General features: G+C 40.5%; 1 protein-coding gene and 1 long non-coding RNA gene across 3 annotated transcripts in view; both read right to left on the bottom strand.

The window, feature by feature from the left end:
* The window catches only part of LOC127625735 (uncharacterized), a 27,469-nt gene extending 21,417 nt beyond the window's left edge, over positions 1–6,052 (bottom strand). For both annotated transcript variants that reach the window (XR_007968355.1, XR_007968356.1), the window contains exon 1: positions 5,696–6,052. This is a non-coding gene — a long non-coding RNA (uncharacterized LOC127625735). The remainder of the gene's footprint in view (positions 1–5,695) is intronic.
* A 3,665-nt stretch (positions 6,053–9,717) lies between these two features.
* Positions 9,718–11,972, bottom strand: part of mbd2 (methyl-CpG binding domain protein 2) — a 55,112-nt gene continuing 52,857 nt past the window's right edge. Inside the window, exon 7 of the mRNA XM_052100902.1 lies at positions 9,718–10,198. The gene's annotated coding sequence lies outside the window, so the exon portion shown is untranslated. The remainder of the gene's footprint in view (positions 10,199–11,972) is intronic.

Genomic DNA, 11,972 nt, shown 5'->3' with positions numbered 1-11,972 from the left:
AATGGGTAGGAAAGTGTTTTAAAAGTGCAGAAATAACCCAAAGATGATTCGTTTCTATCTTAGATTTGATTTGGACATGTTTTGCTGTGTTCTCATGGTTCAGTAATACTAAATGTGTTTTAAATGGATTTGTTCTGGTTTTACATGATTCCTGTAAGATTCCATGTTAGAGATGCATCATAAGATTTTCTTAACAGATCTGTACCTCGTGTGAATGAATATACATTAATATTCATTACTATTTAAATGATACAATAAATGATCTGTTAAGCATTGAATAATGTAGTAATGGTCGTTTACATGTGTAAAATCTATCATTTATGAATGATTCATAATTAGGCATTAAAGTGAATGTCTGGCTTTTGCTTTAATGAGAGAGTAAAGTTGCTGTTTTTCCTTGAAGACAAATATAAAACATTGCAGAAGTGTCGCAGTAAATGCATGTTTGTCAGTTCTGATTGATCGTGTCATTTTCGGCAACATCAGGTGATGCCTCGCAGGAGCTGCAACAAAAACCCATTAGTGAGAATGATGAATGTTTTCAGATAAATCAAAGCTGGTCATTCATTTCATTTGTCAACACTGATCGCTCAGTGCGTGTTTACATGTTTCACAACCTTAATCACACATATAAGATTATTAATACTCTCACAATGAATAAACCGACTGAAAAACTAAAGAACGAAGCATCTCAGGAATATAAATACGAATAAAATCAATGAAAAGTGAACAAAGTTCCTGCTATACTGATTGAAGACTGAAGTTTTAGAGGTTTAGAAAAGCAACACAATTAAAGCTGATGTTTGTATTCCCACCAGCAGTGATGTCACTTCCTGGAGGATGATGTCATTAAGGAAATGGCATTGGTTAGTTGAAGGGAGAATAACAGGATGGAAGGGTTAGTTTGGGGGTATTTTCCCTAGAAAAGATCTTCAGTTAGAAATAGTTTGATTAGAGACAGGAAAAAATGAAGAAGCATCTGGAATAATTCTTCATAAATGGCCAGTTGTTCATATTAGAAGTTGCACATGGTGACATGGTTTTTGTGAGATTATTGAAAATAATTTAATGGTCCTATTGTGATAAACGGAAACTAACTAACATGATTTCCATCTTTAACAATGATTACCTTAATATTTTACAGCGTTTATTAACCGGATCCTGTTTCACTCTCTGTACAAGCTGACAAGCATGTCAGTTTCACATGTTTATGGCGCCATCTAGTGGTTATTAGTGAAAAATGGCTTCAATGTTTATATCGATCTATTTAAAATGCTTGTGTGGAAAGTGACTCTTATGTTGGGATAAAAATAACAGTAATGATTATATTGTTACTGATATATTAAAATGAGTATTTGCTGAATATAAGCAACTTGTGCTTGATTCAAATATTGTATATTATTATATTGAAAATGCATGTTTTAAATATGATAAAACAGACTTTTGAGGAATATTTCTCAATCTTCATTACATTACATTCATGCACACCACAAAACACATCACAGAGCCTCTGACATATACTTTCTATAAGAGATATTTAAAGTGTGAACTAATAATTCTGTGTATTTTCATATATGCAGCCGCTCTGTCATTATAAAGATCTCATTATTTTACATCACAAGCTATGATGATGATGATGATGATGATGATGTCATCACCATAAGTTCATGAGATCCAGCGAAAACACTTTTACAATTTATCTTTTTTAATTGTCAGTTTAGTGTTTGGTGCATAAAATACATATTATAAATGTTTATTGAATAAAGAATATTTGATTCATGTTGTATTTATACTGTGATAGATTTCAGTTCATATTTATAGAGCGAGAAGAGGAAGTTCTCAGGGTCAAACTCTCAAATATTTGAGGATGTACTGTAGTAATATTGTTTTATTAACCATAATAACCACAAAATTATGATTTTTATGACCATAGTTTTAGTACATTGTCCTGTATTATTACTATGTTTTTACAACTTAAAATATGGTTACTATAGTAAAAGCATGGCACATTTATTGCGAACGAACTCAAAACTATTTCACAAATCAATTGTCGCCCTGTCGTCGAAGCGGCTCCATAATAATCCTCTGGATGGATGACCGATTCACTCCGTTGACCTCAGTGATGAACTTCCTGTCTCTGCATGACCTGAGACCAGTGATAGGATTGACCTTAACTGACCTCAATCCCCGTGTGAATAATCGGCGGATCAACTGAAAACAGCGAGACCCTGCGTGCACTGCGCCGATGATTCGCCTTGAGTGTTTTACTGCAGCTCTATGAAGGTAAAAGAGACTTGCTCGCGGGAAACTGATGATCACTTGGATTAAGAAGACTTTTCTGAGCAGATGTGACGTGAGAGAAACGGAGGCTTTGGAAGATTTTTGGGCTTAACGTAGTGTTTGGTGTGTTGGAGAACAAACAAACCTGAGCAAATTCACTAACTCACAGATCTCAGAACATACAATATCTGTCTGTATCTACAAGGGGTTTGGCTCTGTAAGGCGGGACTTCCTTTTTGCAATTTCTACCATTCATTTTAATACAAGTACTCTGTCGTTGGCTCTGGGTATCTCAGTGAGTATTGACGCTGACTATCACACCAGGAGTCGCGAGTTTGAATCCAGGGCATGCTGAGTGACTCCAGTCAGGTCTCCTTAGCAACCATATTGGCCCGGTTGCTAGGGAGGGTGGAGTCACATGGGGTAACCTCCTCGTGGTCACTATAATGTGGTTCTAGCTCTCGGTGGGGCGTGTGGTGAGTTGTGTGTGGATGCCGCGGAGAACAGCGTGAAGCCTCCACACGCACTACGTCTCCACGGTAACGTGCGCAACAAGTCACGTGATAAGATGCGTGGATTGACGGTTCATCCTGTGTGTCACTTGGGACTTGGGCATTCCAAATTGGGGTGAAATAAAAAATACAAAAACTACAAGTACCTTTTTTTACAGCCTGTTAACTTCTAAATTAACACCACACAAATCCATCCATCCATCTTCAACCGCTTACCCGAAGTCGGGTCGCGGGGGCAGCTGCTCCAGCAGGGGGCCCCAAACTTCCCTATGCCGAGCCACATTAACCATCTCTGACTGGGGGACCCCGAGGCGTTCCCAGGCCAGTGTGGAGATGTTTACCAGATGCCCAAACCACCTCAACTGACTCCTTTCGACGCAAAGGAGCAGCGGCTCTACTCCGAGCTCCTCACGGATGACTGAGCTCCTCACCCTATCTCTAAGGGAGAAGCCCCCCACCCTTCTGAGGAAGCCCGTTTCGGCCGCTTATACTCGTGACCTAGTTCTTTCGGTCATGACCCAGCCTTCATGACCATAGGTGAGGGTAGGAACGAAAATTGACCGGTAGATCGAGAGCTTTGCCTTCCGGCTCAGCTCTCATTTCGTGACAACGGTGCGATAGAGTGAGTGCAATACCACCCCCGCTGCCCCGATTCTCCGGCCAACCTCCCGCTCCATTGTCCCCTCACTCGTGAACAAGACCCCGAGGTACTTGGGGCAATACCTCATTCCCTACCTGGAGTACAGACTCCACACAAATCCATGAGTGATAAAAAAAACATTTGAACTGTCCACCATGTGCGTCAAACTACGGAAGGCCAAAAGGTACAAAAAAAGTTGTTTTTTTAATCATGTTAAAAAAAGCAGATTCTGCTCAATGGGCCTCATTCATGAAACACGTTTTTGAGTAAATTGTTGGTAAAGCCGTTCTGACGTAAACTTTCAGATTGCAATACATCAGACTTCCACGTGTAAAACATCAGAACGTGTTGCGTTCTTTCAGACAAACTGACACGACTAAGTTTTAATAGCAGTCAAATTAAATAAGTAATGAAAAAATTTATGAATAAATAAATGAGTGAAACTTACCTTAAAAATATATATTTTTTAAATCTAATTATTTAGGGCGTTTTTACACTTGGCCACTTCATGCAATTTTACTGATCACATTGCTAACCCTTTGCTTCTATTTGTCTATATGTGTCTATTGAGTTATTTATTGTATTAATTAATAAAAAATAAATGAAATTATATTTAAAAAAGCTTCTTGGCCTCCACCAAATGGATATAAATCCAATCTTCAATCCTCACGCTAAATGCAAATAAGTTCATTTGCGTAATTATACTAATACCAGGCAGTGAATTTAATATGTGTGCTTTATTATCTTATTCCAAGTGAATTTGCCCAGTGCGCGTACTGTGTGTTTTACCCCTCGGGGCTTCTCGTCGATCATCTGCACTCATGTCAGTGTTTAGTTTCAGTTTCATCAGCATCAAATAAATGAGGTAAAATTCTGTCTCTCCTACAACATGCATTCATCTCTTGCTTTGTTATTATTAACAGTGCAACACAAGCGCTTCGTGACAGCTGTTATGTTTCCCATTTTTCCTTGAATGCGTTTCAAACCACCAAGTGTAAACAGGCCCTTAGAAACGTTATTCTTTACTGTCTTTACTTTATCGTGTTCCCGGCAGAAAAACTTCAAGGAAAGATGCAGTTGCCGTATGATTTTCTCAAAGATATTAATCCCTTCTAACGTAACTGGTTTGACAGTTTCTTCATGTGATATGAGCTCTATAATTCAGGTTTCATAAGTTAGTATAAGCCTCGATAAATCACGTTCAGTTGATAACGGAAGCTCAATGCTAATGCTGTTAAACCTATAAATAAACACATCGTGTGCAGGTGCGTACACAACGGGGAAAAATAGAAAAAGCTCTAAATTTAGGACGTAAACAGCATTTACTAGCGAGTCTGGGGACTTCCTTATATGGCGTTTTCATGGGTGGGATTATGCTAATTGTGAATGAACATGCACACGCCCACTATTTACTCAAAGTTTGTAAATGACTAACACACACATGTTTAACTAACTAATCTGGGGAGTACGAAGCGTTTGTGAATCAGGAGGAATGTTTGTAGGAAGGTCCAATTTACTCTTATATTTATAAAACTCTCATGATTGAACGTTACGACACCCATAGTGCGCCAGTATGCCCACCACACACCAGCTATTGGTGGAGAGGAGAGAGTAGAGTGATGTAGCCAATTCATGGATGGGGATTATTAGGAGGTCATGATTGATCAGGGACAATTTGGCCATTTTGGGGATTTTTAATGACCACAGAGGGTCAGGACCTCAGTTTAACGTCTCATCCGAAAGACGGTGCCTTTTTTACAGTATAGTGTCCCCGTGGGCATTAGGACCCACACAGACACCCCCTGCAGACCTCCCTAATACCTCTTCCAGAATGAGGCCCACTGAGTGTATCTGAAGCTGACAAAAGTTAATGGGACCTCTTAGTTTTAATTACAGAAATATTGAAATGTATTGAAATGTATCATGTTAACTTTTAATATAGTGTATTTGTTTTTATTTGATCAAAGGATGGTCCCATATGTATCCACAGAGGTGTGAGCTAAACCCCAAATACCCACTTACAGAGCCCTTATTACAGGGACAATCCCCCCAGAGAAACCTGGAGTTAAGGGCCTTCCTCAAGGACGCAACAGTGGCATCTTGGTGGTGCTGGGGCTTGAACCCCCGACCTTCTGGTCAGTAACCCTGAGCCTCAACCACTGAGTCACCACTGCCCCACATTTACATTTATGCATTTGGCAGACACTTTTATCGAAAGCAACTTACAGAGCACTTATTACAGGGACAATCCCCCCAGAGCAACCTGGAGTTAAGTGTCTTACTCAAGGACACAATGGTGGTGACTGTGGGGATCGAACCAGCAACCTTCTGAGTACCAATGTATTATACAGAGCACTTATTACAGGGACAATCCCCCCGGAGCAACCTGGAGTTAAGTGCCTTACTCAAGGACACAATGGTGGTGACTGTGGGGATCGAACCAGCAACCTTCTGAGTACCAATGTATTATACAGAGCACTTATTACAGGGACAATCCCCCCGGAGCAACCTGGAGTTAAGTGTCTTACTCAAGGACACAATGGTGGTGACTGTGGGTATAAAACCAGCAACCTTCTGAGTACCAATGTATTATACAGAGCACTTATTACAGGGACAATCCCCCCGGAGCAACCTGGAGTTAAGTGTCTTACTCAAGGACACAATGGTGGTGACTGTGGGGATCGAACCAGCAACCTTCTGATTACCAGTTATGTGCTTTAGACCACTACGCCACCACCACTCCTGTTATGTTTCAGGGTCGAGCGTTGAGTTATCGATCATCACAAACCAATAGAGATTAAAGAGATCAACAGGATTATTCACTCTTTCATAATTAGTTCTGTTTATTTGAGAAGAGGGAATCTTCAATCGATCTAGCTTTCATTTTGACAGCACATCAGTAATGCAAATCAGTTCGCTCAGGAAGAAGCCGAATATAATCACTCTCGTTTGTAAATAAGCAGGAGTATTAAAGCGCATGAAATGTGATTCATTACCAAACTGTGATTTGTTCATTCGTTCCCTCTTAAATCAGCCTCAGTCAGTCAGGATATTAATCAGATATGACACCATTAATAAGCGTGTGTAATTATGATTTCCAGTGTCATTTCATGCTTAGTAACTTCGAATCATTCCTCAAGAAAGGAAGCGGCGTGTCATTTCTGCACCAGAAGTGTCAACAAATAAAATTGAAAAAATACTGTTTTCAAACGGGCTTCTTCAGGAAGTCAGACTAACAATGATTTACTGACAGTGACTCGCATCCAGCAGATATTACATGAGACGTTTGTGTCTTCAAATATCGTTTTTTCAGGATAGATTTACTTGAATGTTTTGATATGCATGTTTATATACTCAGTTTTTTTTGCTTTGTATATTGTTGTTGTTTTAATTTATAAAACACCACGAGAAGCTACATTTAAATGTACTATATAAAAAATATTGTTATTATTATTAACGTTCAAAATCGTTAGTTTTTTTAGTGGTGGTGTCGTAGTGGGCTAAAGCACATAACTGGTAAACTGGTAATCAGAAGGTTGCTGGTTTGATCCCCACAGTCACCACCATTGTGTCCTTGAGTAAGACACTTAACTCCAGGTTGCTCCGGGGGGATTGTCCCTGTAATAAGTGCTCTGTATAATACATTGGTACTCAGAAGGTTGCTGGTTCGATCCCCACAGTCACCACCATTGTGTCCTTGAGTAAGGCACTTAACTCCAGGTTGCTCCGGGGGGATTCTCCCTGTAATAAGTGCACTGTATAATACATTGGTAATCAGAAGGTTGCTGGTTCGATCCCCACAGCCACCACCATTGTGTCCTTGAGTAAGGCACTTAACTCCAGGTTGCTCCGGGGGGATTGTCCCTGTAATAAGTGCACTGTATAATACATTGGTACTCAGAAGGTTGCTGGTTCGATCCCCACAGTCACCACCATTGTGTCCTTGAGTAAGGCACTTAACTCCAGGTTGCTCCGGGGGGATTGTCCCTGTAAGTCACTTTGGATAAAAGCATCTGTCAAATGCATAAATGTAAATGTAAAAAACTGCTGTCATAATGTCACAGCAGACAACACATCCAACAGACTCTCACGGTGAAATCGTCAGGATTTGTACAAATTTTCTAAATGTGGCTCATTCGTATGATATATATCGTTTGAATCCCTATGACTTTCACTACAGCAGATGATGTCGCTGGACATCGTTTCCATTTAATACGCATCAATTACTTGCTTCAGTCACACACAACAGCGTCCTATCATGTTTACAGACTCTATTGATTGGTTAAGTTTAGATAAGGGGTTTGGGTATGGGCGTAATATTAATAAATTAATAAACGTCTCCGAATAAGTCGTACGAATTTATGCGAACAACATCGTGCGAGACCAAACAAAACAGCCAACTCATAAATGATGTAGTCGTTGTGTTCTTGTTAGCGACGGATACCTCTAAAGAAAGACGTGCAGGCAGCATCGCTTTGCATCAAAATGGCCTCACATGCAAGGAAATTGCTGCAAAGAATATTGCACCTGAAAGAACCATTTACCGGATCATCAAGAACTTGGGCGGCTGTGGCTCAAGTGGTACAGCGGGTCGGCCACTAATCACAGGTTTGGTGGTTTGATTCCCGGCCCACATGACTCCACATGCCGAAGTGTCCTTGGGCAAGACACTGAACCCCAAGTTGCTCCCAATGGCAGACTGGCACCTTACATGCAGCTCTGCCATCATTGGTGTGTGTGTGTGTGTGTGTGTGTGAATGGGTGAATGAGTCACAGTGTAAAGTGCTTTGAAAACAGTTAAGGTTAAAAAGGTGCCATATAAGTGCAGACCATTTACCATTCAAGGAGAGAGGTCCAATTGCAGTGAAGGCGGCTTGAGGATGTCTCAGAGTGTCCAGCGAGTGCCAGGACCATCTCGTCCTGAGGAGTCCGCTACAGAATCGTGTCAGCACTAGAGGATGGATACCTGAACCGAGCCCGAAGGGACCCGATGGTACCCGACGGGCCAGGCCGGGTTCGGACACATATTTTGAAATGACGTTCGGGTTCGGGTCGGGCTCGGTCACGTTGGCGCGATAAGGCATTGAACATTTGAAATTTAAATCAGCTTATTATAATGTTTAACTGGATGCAAATGTTTATTTTTGTGATTAAAATAAATGTAAAATATTACCCTAACATCCATCTTCATGTGTGCGGAAATTTGTTTATGTTGCTGTGACAATGCGCAACACGTGCGTGTATGAGAAAACAAATGAGATTTTTAACTGTGTCGGGTTCGGTTACTGCCCTGTTGGACGCGGGCCGGGCTCGGACAGAAAAATGCGGCCCGATCCGCACTCTAGTCAGCACCAGTGCAGAGCTTAAGATTGGCAGCAGGTTGGTGTGAGGGCATCTGGACAATGAGGCATAGACTTTTGGGCAATGGCCTGGTGTCAAGAAGGGCAGCAAAGAAGCCACTTCTCTCCAAGAAAAACATCAATGGACTGACTGAAATTCTGCAGGATGTACAAGGATTGGACAGCAGAAGACTGGTGCAAAGTTATTTCCCCTTTCGACTGTTTGGGACATCTGGGAAACCGATAGTCTGGAGAATAAAAGGTAAACGCTACCATGAGTCCTGTGCCAACAGTGAAGCATCCTGAGACCATCCATGTGTGGGGTTGCTCTTCATCACAGGGAGTGGGCTCGCTCACAATCCTGCACAAATACACTCCCATGGAATAAAAACGTCCTGCAAGAGCAACTTCTCCCATCCAGGAGCAATTTGGTGATGATCCGTGCATTTTCCAGCATGATGGAGCACCATGTCACAAGTCAAGAGTGATAATGAAGTGGCTCGGAGATCATTACAGGGACATTTTGGATCCGTGGCCAGACGACTCCCCGGATCTCCATAGAGAACCTGTGGTCAATTCTCAAAAGGCGAGTGGACAAATTGTGATCAACTCCGAGCACTAATAAGGCAAGTATGGATCTCCATCAGTCAGGATTTGGCCCAGAAGCTGATATCCAGCATGCCAGAGTGAATTGCAGAGGTGATGGAGAACAAGGGTCAACACTGTAAATATCGACTCTTTGCATATATTGAATGTTTTTGCCAATAAATTGTTTTCCAGTATATCATAGAAACTGTGCAAAACACAACATTGATGTCGCTGCCAATACTTTTGGCCACAGCTGTAGACATAAAAAAGCTTCTGGTATGAATGTTTCATGCTTTATCACTGATTAAGCCTCTGAAGTGAACCGAATAACTTAGTCTGGACAACATGCATATCTGTGAATATAATCATTTATTTACTGTAGAATGATGCAAGAAATGTACACATTTTTATCTCAAGGTATAAAATCTTTTCTTAAATAAGCAGTTTTCATTCATACATTGTAAATGCATTAATTATTTGTTACAAACCCTGAAGAGAACACATCCCGTACAACAAACGACACCAAACTAAATAAAAATACAACTTTGCAATACAAATCCAGCAAACGGCGACCTGATTTGATTGAGGAAGTATTGCTCTGTATTTGCCCGTATTAAAAGCTTTATTAAATTTCTTATGACATCTCTCTGACACAAAATAAGCATTGTTCTCAATTATATATAGATATGTACAGGAAAATATGTGCTCTAGCTGAAAAGGCCTTGGTTGAAGCTATTTGTTCTGCGTTCTCGGACCAGTTGTGGTTGACGCAGACGGATAACATCATCATTTCCAGGAAGTCCACAGAGGGGGTGTGTGACTCCAGGGAACAGAGAAATCTGGAAGACAAATGATCATTCCAGATCAATAAATATGTACTTTACAACAAAAATCAAGCTTTTAGCATTGGGGCTTGAACAGAGGGGAGTTAAAACATCAAATGAAGATGACATTTGTCCTTATACTTTTCAGAAAACTAAACCCCATCAACCAATCTCATAGAACATCTTTACGATTTCAGTACCAATTCCTATATTTACATTTACGTTTACATTTATGCATTTGGCCGACGCTTTTATCCAAAGCGACTTACAGTGCACTTATTACAGGGACAATCCCCCCGGAGCAACCTGGAGTTAAGTGCCTTACTCAAGGACACAATGGTGGTGGCTGTGGGGATCAAACCAGCAACCTTCTGAGTACCAATGTATTATACAGAGCACTTATTACAGGGACAATCCCCCCGGAGCAACCTGGAGTTAAGTGTCTTACTCAAGGACACAATGGTGGTGACTGTGGGGATCAAACCAGCAACCTCCTGATTACCAGTTACATGCTTTAGCCCACTACGCCACCAATTTGTACTTTTAGCCATTTAACATTATCTTTAATTTAATTTATAGTTTATTAACAATAGAACATTTTCTTAATTGGTTAGATAGAATTTTTGACAATATTTTTATGTCTAGCTTGATCAGGGAAATTGGATGATAAATCTTACACTCGCTTGGATCTTTGTCTTTTTTAAGAATCAGACTGAGCCGGGCTTGTGACACAGTTGGGAGAAGCTTTCCATTCTTTAATGATTCTCTATAAACTTCTAACAAAAGTCGAGCCGGTTCTGTAGCATAAGATCTAAAGAATTAAGCGGCAAAGCCGTCTGGCCCTGGAGCCTTGCATGTAGGCAAGGCCTTAATTACCTCACCAAGCTCCTCCAAGGTTACCTACAGAATCAAGAGGATTATTTTGCTCAGACGTCAGTTTAGGAAGTTCTAATGGTTCCACAAAGTTTCTAATATCTTCATCAGTAGATGAAGATGTGGAACTATAGAGTTCAGAATTCTTTAAAGGCATTATTAATATCAATGGCCAAGGTAAATACCAACTCTGGAGTCGTGAGTTTGAATCCAGGGCGTGTGGTGAGTGACTCCAGCCAGGGTTCCTAAGCAACCAAATTGGCCGGTTGCTAGGGAGGGTAGAGTCACATGGGGTAACCTCCTCGTGGTCACTATAATGTGGTTATCGCTCTCGGGAGTTGTGCGTGGATGCTGTGGAGAATAGCGTGAAACCTCCACATGACCTACGTCTCTATGGTAACGCGCTCAACAAGTCACATGATAAGATGCGCGGATTGACGGTCTCAAACGCGGAGGCGACTGAGATTCGTCCACCGCCACCCGGATTGAGGTGAGTCACTACGCCACCATGAGGACTTAGAGCGCATTGGGAATTGGGCGTTACACATTGGCCAGAAAAAGGGAACATTTTTATTTTTTTAAATAAATACAGCATTATATTGTTACATATTGTTTTCTTTTCTAAGATAGAAATAAATGAATTTTCACAGGAAATGTAGTAAACATGATTTTTAATTTCAGTACTTTCAAAATCTGCGATTAATTGCGATTAATTACAAATAACTATGTGATTCATTGCGATTAAATATTTTAAATTAACTGACGGCACTATCTTCAAAGAATTCGTTATATTGAATTATCTTTATTTGGGGGCCTTTCTCAGCTAAATCAATTTATACAATTAATTATGATTAATTTAATAATTAACTGGTATATTGTTTAAATTAATTTACATTTGTAATCTATTGACAGTCTT

Source organism: Xyrauchen texanus, chromosome 3, assembly GCF_025860055.1.
Source record: "Xyrauchen texanus isolate HMW12.3.18 chromosome 3, RBS_HiC_50CHRs, whole genome shotgun sequence".
In the NCBI taxonomy this organism is placed as follows: Eukaryota; Metazoa; Chordata; class Actinopteri; order Cypriniformes; family Catostomidae; genus Xyrauchen; species Xyrauchen texanus.
Note: the sequence above shows the minus strand (reverse complement) of the source record. Positions and strands in the feature narration are given on the sequence as shown.